General features: G+C 35.9%; 1 protein-coding gene across 1 annotated transcript in view; it reads left to right on the forward strand.

The window, feature by feature from the left end:
• The window catches only part of LOC112615155 (interleukin-1 receptor accessory protein-like 1), a 743,111-nt gene that overhangs the window by 509,131 nt on the left and 214,979 nt on the right, over positions 1-19,001 (forward strand). The window lies entirely within an intron of this gene.

A 19,001-nucleotide genomic window follows, 5' to 3' on the forward strand; every position in this document is an offset into this window, starting at 1 on the left:
TCACCTGAGGTTGGGAGTTCAAGACCAGCCTGGCTAACATGGTGAAACTCCGTGTCTACTAAAAATACAAAAAAGTTAGCTGAGTGTGGCAGCACATGCCTGTAATCCCAGCTACTCGGGAAGCTGAGGCAGGAGAATCACTTGAACCTGGGAGGTGGAGGTTGCAGTGAGGCAAGATCGTGCCATTGCACTCCTTTGCACTCCAGCCTGGCAACAAGAACAAAATTCCATCTCAAAAAAAAAAAAAAAAGAGAGGTTTGTCAATCACGGTTTAAAAAATTAAAGCAACTGGGGATAAGCAACTAATAGTTCAGCCATTTGAGAATGACTCTATCTCTTTGTACACTTGCAAATAGAATTGTAATCACATGAGATTTCAACTAGATAAATTTGGTTACCCAGAAAAAAATGAGGTCATGACATAGATTTGAAGGCCAACAAAAATTACATAATCAATGCTCCATAAATTAGCTATTACGTAGGTGAATGCACTTTTGGTTTCATGTCCATGAAGACTCAAAATGTTTAGTTATTTTACTCATGATAACAGTCTACTTCCTATCAAAATTTCATGGAGAGATAATAGATCAGTATTTATTCTATACTGAGTATAGACCATGAAGATTAAAAATAGCTCATGAATAAAGGGAAGAGAAACTCTATATGTGGGTTTTTATGTAATTATGGTAACAATTCCTTGGAGATATTGTGGTCTGTTATGTAAATATATGTAATTATGATAATTTCAAAACCCATGTTGTTTACTCGGTAGTTTTACAGTTCCTTCACAAAGCAGTCACTTTCAGAACTTAGGAGGGGTAGAGCAATACTTTCCGTAAAAATGAGGGTGAACTTAACATCTCATGTGAATTTAAAATATATTTTTATAAGAAATACATCAGAATTTAAGGATATATTTACCCCATTTTTACTTTCACACAAGAAAGTACCACTGTAGCACAGATCATTATTACCCAAGTTCAGGGATGACATACATGAAGATTATTCTTGATAAATAATCAGAATGACTTGGTGGTATTTACATAGATTTTTCTGGACCATAGTTGTTTTTACCTGTTGTTTGAGGGCCTCTCATGGGGGTATATTTAATATATGAGTGCTATAACTAGAAATTCAAACTGTCAGAGGGAAGGAAACCATCCATCTACCCATTCATTAAATGAATATTTATTCAAGGCGAAAATGTGCTAAATGTGGGACTGAATTTTGGGACTAAAAACTTAAATGATACGTATGTCCTGCTATTACACAGTGTGTAAGAGGCAGAGGTAATCAGGTAAATTAGTCAGAGAAATAGCATCATAGGAGTCTTCACATTTCACTTTTCCGGGGGACACCTTTCCCATTGTTGTGAAATGTGATGGCCCTGAGTGTTATATGTGTTATAATAGAAACAAAAGTAGGGTACAAAAGGGGAATAATTTTATATGATAGAGCAAAGGTCACTTTGGATGAGCCAAGTTTTAATTGTATCCACTAGACAGCCAGATTGATAGGTAAATGTGTGTGTGTTTAAGAAAAATCATCCATTGCCACTCATTGATATTTAAAGGACAAGCAGAGGAGAGGAAGCATTGGCAGAAGAGAATGAGATGGAATAGTGAAGGCAGAAAAGAAAAATAAAAAAGCAAAAAGCACGCTTTTTTCTAAATTTAAGATTCCAGAAGGCAGTCGGTAAAAGTTCCACGTGATCCACAGAAGTCAAGTACGATGAGAAGGAAGAGTCCATTGGATTTGAAAATTAAGTCATGAGCAACTTCACTTAAAGCATGTTCAGTAAAGACATACAAATAAATGGAAGCAACCTTGATGATAACTTTTGGTTGGCAAGGCCAACAAACCATTTGTGAATAATTCCTCCAAGAACTGTCGTAGTGAAGGAAAACGGAGTGGTGTTCCTATTCTAGGAAAGGTTTTTGTTTGTTCTATTTTGGTTTTGTTCTTGGATTTTTTTTAGTTTTAGTTTCCTGTGGTATTAAAACATGTTTATATAAAGTAAAGGGGGCTGGGCACAGTGTCTCATGCCTGTAATCCCAGCACTTTTAGGAGGCTGAGGCAGAAGGATTACTTGATTCCAGGAGTTCAAGACAAGCCTGGATGACAAAGTGAGACCCTTGTCTGTACAAAAAATGAGTTGAACCTGGTGGTGCATGTCTGTGATCCCAAGTACATGCAAGGCTGAGGTGGGAGGATCACTTGAGTCCAGAAGATTGAGGTTGCGGTGAGCCGTGTTTGTGCCGCCACACTCCAGCATGGGTGACAGAGCAAGACCCTGTCTCAAATAAATAAATAAATAAAAATAAAAACCAAAAAATTAAAAACTAAGGGAAGGATGTTTATATATGGCAAACCAGGACTCCTTAAGAAAGGGAGGAACTAGATTCAGACCAAAGAAGGAGTAAGTGGCTTTAATCTATGAATAAGATAAAGGATTCATCTTTATCTGAAGCAGGAAAGAGGAAGGGAAAGAGAGAAGGATGGATTCTAATATAAATACACGAAGGATGTTTTTAACCATATTTTTCACTTAGATCACACAAAAAAGTCATATAAAACAAAGTCACTAAAGAACATAATTATGTGCTTATATTGCATGGAAATGATACTCTACTTTCCCCTAATTATTATTCTTCCAAGCAAATACTCTCCCCCCCCCCCCCCCCCCCCCCCAGTATCTTACTCTGTCGTTCAGACTTGAGGACAGTGGTGTAATCTTGGCTCACTGCAACCTCCCACTGCTGGGTTCAAGCAGTTCTCCCACCTCAGCATTTGTAGTAGCTGGGACTACAGGAGCCCATTAGCACACCCAGCTAATTTTTTTTTTTTTTTTTTTTTTTTGAGATGGAGTTTCACTCTTGTTGCCCAGGCTGGAGTTCAATGGCGCAATCTAGTCTCACTGCAACCTCTGCCTCCTGGGTTCAAGTGATTCTCCTGCCTCAGCCTCCCGAGAAGCTGGGATTTCAGGCATGCGCCACCACACCCGGCTAATTTTTTTGTATTTTTAGTAGAGAGAGGATTTCTCCATATTGGTCAGGCTGGTCTCGAACTCCTGACCTCAGGTGATCCGCCCACCTCGGCCCCCCAATGTGCTAGGATTACAGGCATGAGCCACTGCGCCCAGCCACACACCCGGCTAATTTTTGTATGTTTTGTAGAGATGGGGTTTTCCCATGTTGCCTCGGCCGGTCTCAAACTCCTGGCTTCAAGCAATCTGCCCACCTCAGTCTCCCAAAGTGCTGAGATTACAGGCATGAGACACCATGCCTGGCCTGAAATACTTTTTTAACCTGAATATCGTTCCTAATTATATAAGAGTTTATCTATATTTTCCAAAGTACCAGTAAGGTTTTGCTTCTTTGGAAAGGATATTAGAAACATATTAGATTTTTCTTATCAATATGGCTCACTCTTTACGAGGAAATTGTTAATATTTTTGAGTCATTTATTCCCTCTGTGCTGTTTCAGGGAATGTGCAATAAATTTGCAATAAAAAATGGCATATGTATTGAGAATACTATTCCTCTGGTTTTCAGTTATTTATCTCAGATTTTAGAAGTTTCATCTACCTGGGAATATTTTCAAACATCCATCTATATTATTACCATGTAAGTATCGGATCTAGTGTGACAGGGCCTCTTCTACTGGCAATGATACGGCATAACTCTGGTTTGAGGAGTCAAAATAGGAGGTAGCAGATCTATTGTGAATATCCAAAGTGCAGACTGCCTATTCATAACAAATTCCCTTATGAAATTATACCTTTGTTAGATCTTGCATAACATATATTTTATAGAGAAACTCCCAAATGGAATTTCTGTAACAGACTTTACCAAACTTTGACTTATTGATTATTGTGCTATAGTTAATGTGTTCATGATAGGATATTGCTAACACAACCATTAACATGACCCTTGAATAATAAAATTTGATTTCACAATGTCACAGTCATACATGCAATTTTGAAACTAAGTCTTCCTATAAAATAATTTTTAGAGGTAGTTTATTTCTAAGTGAAGTTTACTTGTAAATAATGGTATATCCATTAGGTTTAGACTTTTACCACAATATTGTTGGCTAGTCATCATGTTCCCATTCATAAAGGATAACTGTGTAGTCATTTGTTATTCAGATATTGTGCTAAAAATCCAAAATAACATTTATTTGTATTTCTAAAAATATCAGAACATTTACAATGAAGTTGCAATTGTTTTTTGGTTTTTGAGTGAAATATACAACCAATAAACAGGATAGGATTCGAGTATGTTTTGATAAAAAGCTAATTTGGGGCAAATGAGCCATATTACAATTGTTACCTATCAGTCAGTTAAAACCAAATCATTGTCTAGCTTTGGATAACCATGCACCCTAAATTGAAAATTCTACAACCCGTTCTATGACATACTTCTGAAACCCTGTAGAGTTTCTCTAGAGAAACACCCAAAGAACATGAAATTTTGGTCGGTTTTCTTTTACATGCACATGAAATCATGTTCTGTCAAGTGTGAAGACTGTGGCAGGTGTTATGAGTCAGCATACAGCATAAGCAAAGCTGTGTGATTGTCTACCTAATGTTCTCACTATGATGTTTCTGCCTAGTTATGGAAATAAATGTCTATATGAATTTTTAGAGCTTCATCACCACTTATCTGAGGCCAAGGCAAATCCAAGGAGAATGTAACATCTTTGTCTTTACGTTTTTGACTATATATATATATATATATATATATATTGACTATATATATATATATATATTTCTTTTAAAAGTTAGGAATTAAGCCATTTCTATGTGCCTAACACAGTGCTAAATCCTTGATAGCTGTGGGAAAATGACTACCATAAATCACTGCCCTTGTATTTATGGATGCTGGTATACAATTTTCTGTCGAAAGGTTTCTGATTTGTATTTACTTTCATGGAGATCAGTGACAGGAAACTGGGAAGTCTGTAGGGGGTGAAACTATCATTTAAGAATGATGCAAATATTATTTGAAAAACTTGTATTTATATCTGTATGCTCTGGAGATTCATATATCTAAATTTAACCTCATGAAAATTCCAGGAACGAAAACTCTGAAGACCAGAAGATGCATAGTCTCCTTAAGAAACAGGCTTGTTTCACATCAGCAAGCTCTGATATTAAAAGGGTCAGCCTATCTCAATTTGATTGACCAAATTAGAAACCTATTTAGGATGCAATTATAATGCAGAAGAGATCACTGTGTTCCAATAAATCCAGAAACACATTTCATGGCGAGCACCAAGGTAAGGGGCTGCCCAAATTAAATATAGAAACATGTACTGCGAAGGGTGAGAAGTTTGCTTCTTGGCATGCTTGTATTCAGCACTCCATGATTATGCAGTAGTGGCCAGTGTGCTGTGGACTTTGAGGACTTGCCTTGCCACCAACTATCCAAATGAACTTGGAAAGACCCCTTGAACGCTTCTGTTACTATAATAATCTGAGACGATAGTTTTGAACTAAATCATTCCTAATATTCTTAATGAATAGCAGTTTCATTAGTTTACTAATGGGATAATACTAAAGAAAATAAAAACCCCAACCTTTGTTAGGTACAAAGAGTATAGTTAAAAGATTCAGATAAAGGTTATATGCAGAGAACAAACTAAGAATTTTTTTAAAGAAGTAATTGACAAAAATTGTATGAAAGCAAAGAGAGCTACCAGTATAAAAACCATTCCAGGTAGTGTTTGTGTCTTCAGAGAGAAAGAAAAAGAGACCAGACAGGTCTGGTTAGGTTATTGTTGGGGAATAGGTAGCCAGGCAACTGCATGAAAAGCCACCAAAGGGAGCCTTCTTCAAAGGGATGGGCGCATCACTGAGATAATCCCTGGTTTAGCCTTTGACAGGCTTGCATCTCAGCATTCACTTTTGTTTGAGCTATTATGTGCTGACTTCAGCATGGGAGCAATGAAATTGGGGCATGGCTACACATGTCGTTGCCGACTCTGCACTCCCAAGCCCTGGGAAAATAATACTTTTTTAAAAAAACCCCGTACCTACCATCTAAGAAGGTTATAGTCAAGTTGTCTTATTAGATTATTCATTAATGAAACAAAATCTATGATGAAACAGCCTTCAGATGAATTAAGCTATAACTTTTTATCAGTGGCATAAAACTGACCTGCTAAAACAGCATAGCAACTAGTAAAATAGTTTTTTCAACTCTTTAAAAATATGACCAGTTACATTATATAGAAATAACTGGACTGTGGTCCCCAGAGAAGAGAAATCTGCTTAGGAAAAATGTGATTAAAGGCAACAAAAGAATTGTACTCTCTTATTCAATGTAAAACTTTTAAATCAATCTTATTATTTTAGGAGATTCATACATGAGGACTGTTGCTTTTGTATTAGCTTAACAAACACCCAGGGAGTCCTCCTAATAGTTAAGTTTATAGAATTAAAAGAAATAGGGCTAATGTGGGCTTAGTTTCCTAATGTGCAATATTATTTGGTATTCCAATAAATGTAAGTGATCATTTATTCTTTTTTTTTTTTTTTTTTTTTTTTTACGGAGTTTCAGTCTTGTCGCCCAGACTGGAGTGCAGTGGTGACATCTCGGCTCACTGCAACCTCTGCCTCCAGCTTCAAGCAATTCTCCTGCCTCAGCCTCCTGAGTAGCTGGGATTACAGGCGCCCTCCACCATACCTGGCTAATTTTTTGTATTTTTAGTAGAGATGGGGTTTCACGATGTTGGGCAGGCTGGTCTGGAACTCCTGACCTCAGGTGATCCACCTGCCTCGACCTCCAAAAGTGTTGGGATTACAGGTGTGAGCCACTGTGCCCAGCCACATTTATTCTTTTCATAAGTATATATTGAGATTCCACTCAAATTAAAGCGATACATATGTAAATAAGGACTCTACACTGAGAAGGTTAACTTTAGTGGTGATGCAGTTGAATTCTATTAGAATAGGCTAATAGATGTATATAATGATGGTACATATTAATAACACTAACAAATATATAATAAAGTATAATATTATATTCTAGAGAATTTGGAGGAATTTTAGAGTTGATCTAGATAAGCCAGATGTATTTTGGTCAGTTGTGAGTAAGAATGAAATTAAAAGTAAGCAGCTGGGAATAGTGCATATTAAAAAGCTGTAGCAACAGTGGTGGTGATAATGGTGATGATTGTGATAATGAGAAAAAAAAAGAAGATAGAGTGGGAGGAAAAGGAGAGGAATGCTAGCTAACCCTATAGATCTTACTCTGTGCTGGATATTTTTCTAAGAGTGTTTTCATATATGAACTGAGTTAATCCTTACAACAGTCTTTTGAAGTATATGCTATTATTGGTCCCATTTTACAGTTAGAGAAACTCGGATACAGAGAATTTAGTCTGCCCAAGATCACGTAGTCAGTAAGTGTATAATTGATTTTATAATCAGAGCTCACCCATTAAATGTAAAGGTAAATGTTGGAGAGAAAGTCTGAAAAGGTTGACGGTTTATATCACTCAAATATCTACCGTAGCCAAATAGAAATGTGTATAAAATAAGGTATAAGAAGGAGTGGTGGACATGATAGCAAACTGGAGAGCACAGATGATAAACTGGAGATCTGCAGGTAAGCTAAACGTGGGTAGTGAACTCCAGTTGATTGTGGCCCTCTAGAAATGCTGTTTCCATGTTATCAGATCATCCAAGTTTGCAGAGGATTTGAAATCTGGATTCATAAGCAAAATCTCCAGGTTATTAAATATTTGGCAATTAATTAATTTTTAAGATAAAATGTTAGTGGGCTCGAGAAAACACATCATTCTGAGTTTGATATATCCTGAGAGCCAGCAGTTCATCATTCCGTCATTATACAGAGGCATTGATTGACTTTTCCCAAATGTCTTTTTTATTTTATTTTATTTTATTTATTTATTATTATTATTATACTTTAAGTTCTAAGGTACATGTGCATAACGTGCAGGTTTGTTACATATGTATACTTGTGCCATGTTGCTGTGCTGCACCCATCAACTCGTCATGTCTTAATCTGAGCTCAGAACGAAATATATAGTCGATAAAAGTCACTTTCCCTCAATATTAAATATTCCTAATAGCTTAGTGGGTTGATTTCACTGCTAAGATATTTATTTGAAGAATATACACAGGAAGATGTGAAAATCAAAGTCTAGCAACCTATTTTCAGTTTGTCGCCTTAGCTTTTCTGCTCCAACATTGTGAGCATCCCTACGTTTAGTCTGATTAACTTCTCATGGACAGTGGCTGTCTTATTTCATGTCTCTTATATCAGATTATGAAAATTACAGAAAAAGAAAAAAAATATTATTTCCAATGAGTAAGTTATGAAGCCATGTTAGAAACCCATATGACAATATGAATTTCTTCTATCTGTCAGTCTCAAGGTAGAATTCCTCATCTTTCTGATAATGCCGAATACCATGAAATGTCTCAAAAAAGAGTTGACTTTATATACCAGGTGTTCATCTTGCTGGCTCACTTCTTCCTTTCTGGTCTTTCTCCCTTTTATCTGCACCCAAGTTATTTCTATTCTGTGTTTTATGGGTTCTTAATATATTATTATCCTTGATCTCTAGTCCAATCATAACTTCATGTTTTGTACCAAATGTTGCTTTGTAGCATAGAGAACTGAAATGGCAATCACCTATTAACAAACTAATAAATGTCTTGGCTAGAAGTGTCATAAATGGTGAAGGGTCTTGACACAATACCGTGTGAGGATTACTTAAATAGACTAGGGAGATAAATAATATTGAGGAAAAATATAATAGCTATGCTGACATATTTAGATGATTGGCAGTGAAAAAGCTATAGCGTTTGGCTAGTTTGAAAATTTATTCTGACTTGGAACGTTTGGAAGCTATGAGAGGTAGAGTTTAGTTTAACAAGTGAAAATATCTCTTCATAAAGAGATGAACCTAAAAAAGTGTAATGGATACCTCAATAAAGAGTGTGGTATAGAGAAAAGTTCCAGAATTGTCAGGAAGAAATATTTAACCTCTGAATCTGTGCTGTATCTCCAGAAATCTAGAAACTATTAAGTAATGTTATCATTTAAGATGATTTTTATGATCTTTCAGAAAACATTATTTAAAATTTTTTTTTTTTTTTTTTTTTTTTTTTTTGAGATGGAGCCTTGCTGTGTCACCAAGCTGGAGTGGAGTGGAGTGGCATGATCTTGGCTCACTGCAACCTCCGCCTCCTAGGTTCAAGCGATTCTCCTGCCTCAGCCTCCTGAGTAGCTGGGACTACAGGCACACATCACCACACCCAGTTAATTTTTGTATTTTTAGTAGAGACGTGGTTTCACCATGTTGGCCAGGATGGTCTGGATCTCTTCACCTTCTGATCCGCCCACCTTGGCCTCCCAAAGTGCCTTGATTACATGCATGAGCCACCGTGCCTGGCCAGCCAGAGGACATTATTTTATCAACAACGACTACAAACATTAAAAGAGACTACAACATAAACTGTTATTATTAGAGCCCAAGGGTTTGTTGCTCGATAAGAATATGAATAAATGCCATATTCTTTTGTATTGAGCTTGTTCTTTCAATAAGTCAGTGAACAACAATAATTAAGCAATGAAGCCAGTACATCTAGAGAAAAAATTTAAAAAAACATCACAATGTTTCAATAACTATTTCCGTCTATGCGTATTTCACACATTATAATATGATCAGTTATATCACATGTTTTTTTTTTTTAAGTTCAAAAAGGCTTCATAGGCTGAGCACAGTGGCTCACATCTGTAATCCTAGCACTTGGGAGGCCAACGCAGGAGGAGGGCTTGAGCCCAGGAGTTGAGACCTGGGCAATATGGAAAAACCCTGTCTCTACAAAAAATACAAAAATTAGCTAGGCATGGTAGCATGTGCCTGTAGCCCCAGCTATTCAGGAGGCTGAAGTGGGTCACTTGAGCCCCAGGGACGTTGAGTGACCCATGATTGCGCCACTTTACGCTAACCTGGGTGAGAGAACACGATCCTGTCTCAACAATAACAACAAATGTCTTCATAGCAATTTCTCCTTATTTGAGTCTTCCATAAAGCTGTTGAAACACATGCACATTATATCTGTTTTTTAGCACTCTATCTGGTCATAGTTTGTCAAATACGTGCTGGATTCACTATTTTAACCCATTAATTTCCCCCAAGGTTGTGGCAATTATCAAAGAATATCAAACAATATTACAGAACAAAAAAATATTTTCTGTTTTGAATTATGTAGCTAATTTTCCATCTTCTCTTTTCTTTGCTATTCAGGTCTAGCTTTAGGTACATTACAAAGTGATCTGGGAAGAAAATGCTGACATTCAAGTGGTTCTTGTTGCCTGTTTACATCAAGAAAATAATAAGGCTGGGCCTGGTGGCTCACGCCTGTAATCCCAGCACTTTGGGAGGCCAAGGCGGGCGGATCACCTGAGGTCAAGAGTTCAAGACCAGCCTGGCCAACATGGTGAAAACCTGTCTCTACTGAAAATAGAAAAATTAGCCAGGCATGGTGGCACGTGCCTGTAATCCCAGGTATTCAGGAGGCTGAGTCAGGAGAATCGCTTAAACCCAGGAGGCGGAGGTTGCCATGTGCCGAGATGCACCGCTGCCCTCCAGCCTGGGCAAGAGTGACACTGCTTCTCAAAGAAAAAAAAAAAAGAAAAGAAAAATACACTATTGTAGAATATCCTAATAATTGTCTTCAGAATAAGTAGATTTTAAATAACTACGAACTAATAGATAGTGCTTTGCAAATGAAGTGGAATTAAATTCTTAAACAATTATATTTAATGCAAAAAATAATTATAAAAAATCCCTATAAAGAAAATAATGTAGACTACATTATCATCTTAGTCTGTGGCCCTGAAAATTTTAGTCACTACCATTAGTCTCTACAGACTTAACCATGTCATGCTTCAGTGTTCGCCAGTTGTCAAGAGAAAAATGTTTGTTCCCTGGAGAAAATGAGATCAGTCTTACCTGTAAGCCAATTGATATTGACGCCTTTTGTCCTAGAAATGCACTCGTACTTTATTAACATTCTTTTGTGGATCATTTTGTTTTGCTGGTGATTTTTTCAGGTAGTTCTGCATGAGGGAGACAGCAGTAAAGAGGGGAGTAGTAAAGAGGGAAGATGTAGAAAAAACGCTGGTGGATCTAGGGTAGACATAACTTGAATTACTCAAAAGCGTATTCCCCTTCAGCTTTATTGAGATATGATTGACGAATAAAAAAAGTATGCATTTATGGTGCACTACATGATGATTTTATATGCATATACAGTGTAAAACGGTTACTACCATCAAGCTAATTAACATATTCATCACCTTACATAGTTAACTATTTTTGGTGGAGAGAACACGTAAGATCTACTCTTTTTTGTGTGATCTCCAGTTTATAATTATACAATACAGTGTTAACTGTAGTCATCATGCTGTCCATCAGAATTCAAGAACTTATTTATCATATAATTAAAAGTCTGTACCTTTTGATATTTCACTCTCTTTTTTCATCGTGTTTTTAATATATTTGTGCCTTTTGTTTTTTATTTTATATTTTGTGATTCTTCTTCAATCTCTCTGCTTTTACTCTACAGGTTTTGCTTAGGGGAAATGTGGAGATGTTGGTCAAAAATGTATTTTGATTTCAGTTTGAAATCTTTCCCTCTATTTTCCTTATGATCATCGTTTGTTTTTCTACACGAAAGCAGGAAATATGAATATGTATATATGTATTTGCATACACAGACACACACACATATGAATGATACTTTTTTGCATTTCCTGTTTTGCCCAAAGCTGATATTGAACTGTTATGTTAGAATATGAGATGAAACATCTGATTCAGGTCAGCATGCTCAAAACAAATTGTGGGGCTTCATTTCCTGAAGTCTTTTTCTTCTTCATTTCATCCCAGAGAAATAGAAGCCCTCTCATAGCTTAAATTTGAAGGCTAGGTGTCCACAGGACCAGTCCCTATGTAAGTGCAACTGTAATTAAGTGATCTGCAAGTGATCTCAACACTATGGCATTCTATATTCTGGGGTGTATATCTCAAGCTCTTTATTTCTGTTTCTTCTCTGCACCTATGTCAGCTTTTTCACTGTTCAATAGTAACTCCTATTTATCAGCAAAATAGATGTTTTAAAATATGATATTCTTAAAGCTAGTTTGACAGCTTAAAAATAGGGGAATATGTTAAACAGATATATTTTTAAATTTTCCATATGTTTCCTTTTATTTTATTTGCCTGCTCCCCACTATTGTAGATTCTTTAAACCTGCCCTCTGTCCAAATTATATCCTTTTGGAGAAAGCATTTCAAGAAGGAGAAGTCCTTAAATGCCTTTTCTAAAGCTCAAACTGAGAGGAAAACTTCTACATTAAATTAATGAGAATTCAGCTCTTTAAAAGTTTGATGACTTTTGAAACTTATATAATCTGATTCCATCTCTGGGGAGGAAAAAAGACATTTTAGTTTTATTAAAGAAGAAATGGCCAAAAACAGTGACCACACATTTGCTATTAAAGATAACTGTATTTAATTCAACAGAAATGGGTTTTTCACCGAGTCTAAATGACCTGCAGCATTACAGAATTGGCTGCCATTCTCTCAGTCAGAAATCAGGCTGTGGAAAGCCAGAATTCTTCTCTACATCTAGTACAAAGATTGTGCTTAGGGTTTAAATAAAATGAAAAGAATAAGGTGGAAAATTAGAATATGTTGAAGGCTGAAAGATTTGATCCTGTGACTTTTACATAACTCAGGAAGGAAATAACCCAATTCCTCTCTACATTTAGTGAAAAAGCAACTCAAAACCATAGAGGCTGAGAACTTTCTCTGCATGGCTTTTCAAACGATTTATATAAAGATGTTGGAGAAATTCACAAAGACCTGAATATTGTTGGAAAATCTTGTGTTTTGAAGACAGGACAGAGCTGTATGATGCAACAATGCCATCTATTGGCTTCCAAGGAATGGCACTGACCACAGCTAGTTTGTAATGTCTGGAAAGGGAAGAGATTATTAGTTTGGAACATGTGAATATAAACTTATTAATGAACTAGATGCTATCTTTCACGTACTTTACTCCTGAATTTGGAACTATACATGATATATATATACCACACACATATAAACATAGTGTATAGAGATATGCTCACCTACATCTTCAGCAATTCTCTCCTTGATGCTAGAAGATGAGCTTTCGTCATCATCATACTGATACAGTAGCTGGGTTTTGTCTTCCTGTGGAGTAGCAGGTGTCATACAGGAGGATGTGTTTTTACCAGAACTCTTTTTTCAGGGTGTTACTCATGTCTTAGTCTCCCCTGCTCTGCTAATCCCAACTGTTACTGTAATTTCCAAGCACCCTCAGAAAAAACATACAGGACTGGGGCTTCTCTCAGTTGAGCCAAATCAATTCTACTTCCAGATATTACAATCCAGAGTTTGACAGAGAATTTTGGCTGTTTTGAGGAAAGAATAAAGATTGTGACTGCCTTAGTTTCCTTGTTTGCCCTTTAAATTCATTAAAAGATATGTCCTATAAGAGTCACTTGTAAAAACTATGCAATCATTTGAAATGAGAGTATAGATTTAAAAATAAATATATGCCTGATACTTACATGTGATTTACAAAATAGACGGGGAGTACACATATTATTTCAAATAATATTAATACTAAGGTGCTCAGAAGTGCCACAATCTAAAAACAATAAAGACATCAAAATTGTTTCTCTAAAATGGGACTAGAAGTTAATAAAGCTATAGTTCCCAAAACTTTTTGTTCTTAAATATTGAGAAAATACAAAACAATAAGGATTTTGTTGGGCAATAAATTGGGAGGCATTTTTCCCTGATGTTCTTAAAGATGGTCAAAAAAGTAAAATAAAATAATAGGTTCCCCAAATTCTTTCATTGTATATAATTTTTAGGTTGATGGTTGCACATGTGTAGTATAGTTTTTGAATAACCATTGCAAATAAAAAATCTGTGCTAAAAATAACATTTTTATTTAATAACTCCCTTCTCACTTTCATCAATTTGATCACTTGCTTTAATTCATGGGGGTTCTAGGTGGCACTGTAACTGACTGCTACTGATTAGTAATTTAACTAATTGATTGTCAAATTGTAAGTATTGTCATGTAGCATAAGTGTTTACTTGAAGTTAGTAAGGAGTAGCTAAGTCTTTCTCATTTAAAACACTTACACTAATAAGACTCTAGTCAAACAAACATGTTCATTTGAATACTGTGGCTCATTTGAAAGCAGAATTAAGTTATAAAAGAAGAACGCATTGTGTTGCTTCTACTTCCTGAGTAAAAATAAAATAGCACACTGTTTCCCAAACTTAAGTGCTTCTGGGCCCACCTTATCTATTTCTACCATGTCTGATTAATATGTGTGGTTTATACACAATGTATTTCCTTAAGTTGACTCTCATTTTTTACTGAAATATATTTTCAAAGGAAATTTTATATCACTTTCATAAATGAAAAAAACTAGAATATTTATAAATAGTAAACAACCATTTAAAAAGTGATCATAATACTACTGTTTTAACTAATGTAATAAACCATTAGTATATCTAATTGATTTATCAAAAATGAAATAACATCTTCAGGATTAAAAAAAAATGTACTACATGTCATCAGCCAGCTATAATGACATGTTTGGCTTAATTTAAGTTACGGAGAGGTTCTTCATTGTGAGGAAGTTTCTATTTTTAGTTTTAATGATGAGTAGCAGTGAGAATCCCAATTTGCATATTTAAGTTTTGAAAAAAATATCATTTAACTAGTTATTGTGATAGTATTGGACACTGAAGTCAATCCTAGGCAACATGTTGTAAGTGAGTTTGATTCAGCAAACCTTGTTGTCAAGCCTTTGTGTCAAGAGGCCATTTGAAGCTTCTGCTCTTTTGAATGGGCTACATTATTTCATAGAATCTATATTAACCACACATTACTGCCATGTTGCTTGGAAAATGCAAATTTCTTTCAAGTTACTTTGCCATCTTTTCATAAATTTTCATTAAAATATTAGTGCTAAACAAGATCAATCAGGTGACCTTGGCATATTAGGCTTTTCTGATATTGCGATAAAGAAATACCTGAGACTGGGTAATTCATAAAGAACAGCAGTTCAGTTGGCCCACAGTTCCACAGGCTGTACTGTAAGCTTGATGCTGGCATCTGCTTGGCTTCTGGGGAAGCCTCAGGAAACTTTTAGTCATGGTGGAACGTAAAGGGGTAGCAGGCACTTCACATGGCCAGTGCAGGAGGAGGCGGGTAGGAGATACCACACACTTTTAAATGATCAGAATCTCAAGAGAGCTCACTCACTATCACTAGAACAGCAGCAAGGAGGAAATCTGTCCTTATGATACAATCACCTCCCACCAGGCCTCACCACCAACACTGGAGATTATAATTCGACATGAGATTTGGTGAGGACATAGATCCGAACCATATCACTTTGTTATTGGTAGTTGTTTGTGGGTTGAAAATACGAATGATAGAAAGACATATTCTCAGAATGCAGGTTGCGATAACGTAGAAGAACACCTTCTGTAAAGGAACACTTATTATGTGTTAGGCACTATGCTAAATATGTTATATTAATTATCATCTCATTTAATCCTCACTACAACCTTCCTAGGTAGGTATTGTTTCTACTCCTATTTTGCAGGTTGGGAACTGTGATCAGACAAGGTGAAGTGATTTGATGAGTCTTTTAAGTTAAACTTGCTGCCTTGGTGAGCCGTGATAAGGTATTATATGCTACAGTTCTGCTCCATACCCAAAATCCTCATCTCTGGCTCCAGGCCTGGTCTGTGGGTCCCAAGAAATCATATTGTAGGCTAGCCTAGCCCTGAGGGATCATTCCCAGGTTTCTACTCAATCCTTCTTGCCCAGCTTTTCCCTGGAAACCCAGTAGCAGAGAACATAATCAAGAATGTACAAATGTGCTTATAAGGAGTCAGAACAAGAAATATTTCTTTTTCTTCCGTACTGTCTACCTCACCTGGTTTGATCTTCCCTACTACCTCATTCTCACAGTCTGTGCACCTATACTTTAGTCTGGGTACCCCGAAGCATTATTTCTTGTATCATGAGTATGCATGCCCCCCTTTAGGATCACTGACCATTAAAACCAGTTCCAAATTTACAAGCCTCTTGGGATATGTTTGTCTCCGATATAAATGTAGCCATTTTATTTATTTTTTGTGTATATATGCCCATTTTAATATAAGTTGAAAATGAGTTCTCTAAAAATGTAAAAATATGTAGTGTATTTCTGAAATTTACAATGAGTGCCTTTCAATTCAGTATGGCATTATGTTGTTATAAGGCAGATTTTTAGTTGTATCATAGTTGACAACATATTGGTTTTCTTTTAAATTTCTAGATTTTTTGTTTTATTTTAGAGAAACATCTATTGGCTGGGTGCGGTGGCTCATGCCTGTAATCCCTGCACTTTGGAAGGCTGAGGTGGGTGGATCACCTGAGGTCAGGAGTTGAGACCACCCTGGCCAACATGATGAAATCCTATCTCTACTAAAAAATACCAAAACAAACAAACAAACAAACAAACAAAAAAAACCCCAAAAAAAACAGCCGGGCATGGTGGCAGGTACCTGTAATCCCAGTTACTTGGGAGGCTGAGGCAGGAGAATGGCTTGAACCCAGGAGGTGGAGGTTGCAATTAGCTGAGATTGCACCACTGCACTCCAGCCTGGGTGACAAAAGCGAAACTCCATCTCAAAAAAAAAAAAAAAAAAAAAAAAAGCAAAAAAGGAAGCATCTATTTAATAGAAAATATAGCTAAAAACTAAAAATAATAAAGAAAACAACTACTAATCTCACTGCCTGGTATTAACTACTTTTAAGATTTTTGTGTATATCTTTCTCCATTTACATTGATTTTTAATTTAAGTGATAATTCCATTTCTTTTTTATTGCTTTTGCTATAAAGGAGTAATTTACTTTAGTTGAGAATTTCACATTCATGTGTCTTAAAGTCCTTCCTTTTCTGGATTATATTATTATTTTATTTTTAGTATAGACAGAGTATTCTTGCTTCACCAACCAGATGTGGACATTCATATGTTTTGACAAAATATGATGCTATTTTCCGTGCAAAGGACAGATATGTTTTCTTTGATTTCTTTGTTCTCATAGACTTGTTTATCATTTCTCTTGCTCTAAATTTTAGAAAGGTGTTGTTTTTCCTTTCATGTCAGGCTTCATCTGAACAATTACAGTGATGGTGTGGAAGGGAGGTCTTACTCTATTAGTCATTTGATGGTAGTCTTTGCAACTTCAGGTGCTCTGTCTTAATGGTTTTACATTGCTATAGTTCAGTGACTTTGAGGTCTAGCTTATTACCGAAATTACTAACATATTTAGGACTTTTAAAACCGCAAATGTTCAAGCTTTACCTCAAACAGTCCACAAGATATTCCCTAGGCTTCAGGGTTTGAGAATCCTCTAAATGAACAAAGCCCATTAACCCATGCTGTATCATAGTGCCTGGCACATGGTAAACTCAATAAATTTACATATTGTAGGTTAATAGAATTCTGGCAATATTATCTATTCATTGCACGTATAACATGGTGAACCTAATCCTTTGGGTAGAAATAAATCAGCTATCACTTATGATTTTCTCAAGGAATAATGGTACCTTTTCAAAATGATAGGTTTTATATATTGTGAGATGTCCTGATATAATTTGAATTCATGGCAATACTGCATTGGCCTTTTTTTTTTTTAAACTATCTTTCAAGAGGGCTGCATAGAGATAAGAATTTAAGGGCCATGTGTTGTATTTTTGCTAATACCTTGACACAAATTTTTGCTTTGTTTTTAATGGCAATACAAATAAAATCCAAAAATCCTGGACACATATGATAAGTTCAGTTGTTTATTTGAAAAGTAAATGCCTGAAGTGCTTTGCTCATACCACTTTAAAATGGGATTGATTGATAAACACAAACTCCAACTCTCTTACATTAAAGACTATCAACACTCTGAATTTTTATTTATCTTTGATAAACCCCATGAACATTTTTAGGACTCACACGTAAAATAGTCAAATCGATTTCATGTTATGTCAGACAGTGCTTTTTAATATACTGTTCAGTGCAGTAGTATACAAAAAACTAGTCCTCTGGTTGCTTTATCTAATTGTGCCTTGGTAAGGGATTTGGTAAGAGTGGGGAAAAAATAACCTCAGAAACGATTTAATTAAACAGCTTCAAACACAGCCGTTGTTCTTAAAATTGAATTGTTTAAGTCTTCTCCCTGAAGAGAAATATTGCTATAGCCAATGTAGCTATACAATTAGTCTATGTATATTAATGTAAATATAATTTCATTATAAAAATACTTATATAGAATCTCATTTTTTTTTTATTTTTTTTTATTTTTTATTTTAATTTATTTATTATTATTATACTTTAAGTTGCAGGGTACATGTGCATAACGTGCAGGTTTGTTACATATGTATACTTGTGCCATGTTGGTGTGCTGCACCCATCAACTCGTCATTTACATCAGGTATAACTCCCAATGCAATCCCTCCCCGCTCCCCCCTCCCCATGATAGGCCCCGGTGTGTGATGTTCCCCTTCCTGAGTCCAAGTGATCTCATTGTTCAGTTCCCACCTATGAGTGAGAACATGCGGTGTTTGGTTTTCTGTTCTTGTGATAGTTTGCTAAGAATGATGGTTTCCAGCTGCATCCATGTCCCTACAAAGGACGCAAACTCATCCTTTTTTGTGGCTGCATAGTATTCCATGGTGTATATGTGCCACATTTTCTTAATCCAATCTGTCACTGATGGACATTTGGGTTGATTCCAAGTCTTTGCTATTGTGAATAGTGCTGCAATAAACATACGTGTGCATGTGTCTTTATAGCAGCATAATTTATAATCCTTTGGGTATATCCCCAGTAATGGGATGGCTGGGTCAT

Source organism: Theropithecus gelada, chromosome X, assembly GCF_003255815.1.
Source record: "Theropithecus gelada isolate Dixy chromosome X, Tgel_1.0, whole genome shotgun sequence".
Classification (NCBI taxonomy): Eukaryota; Metazoa; Chordata; class Mammalia; order Primates; family Cercopithecidae; genus Theropithecus; species Theropithecus gelada.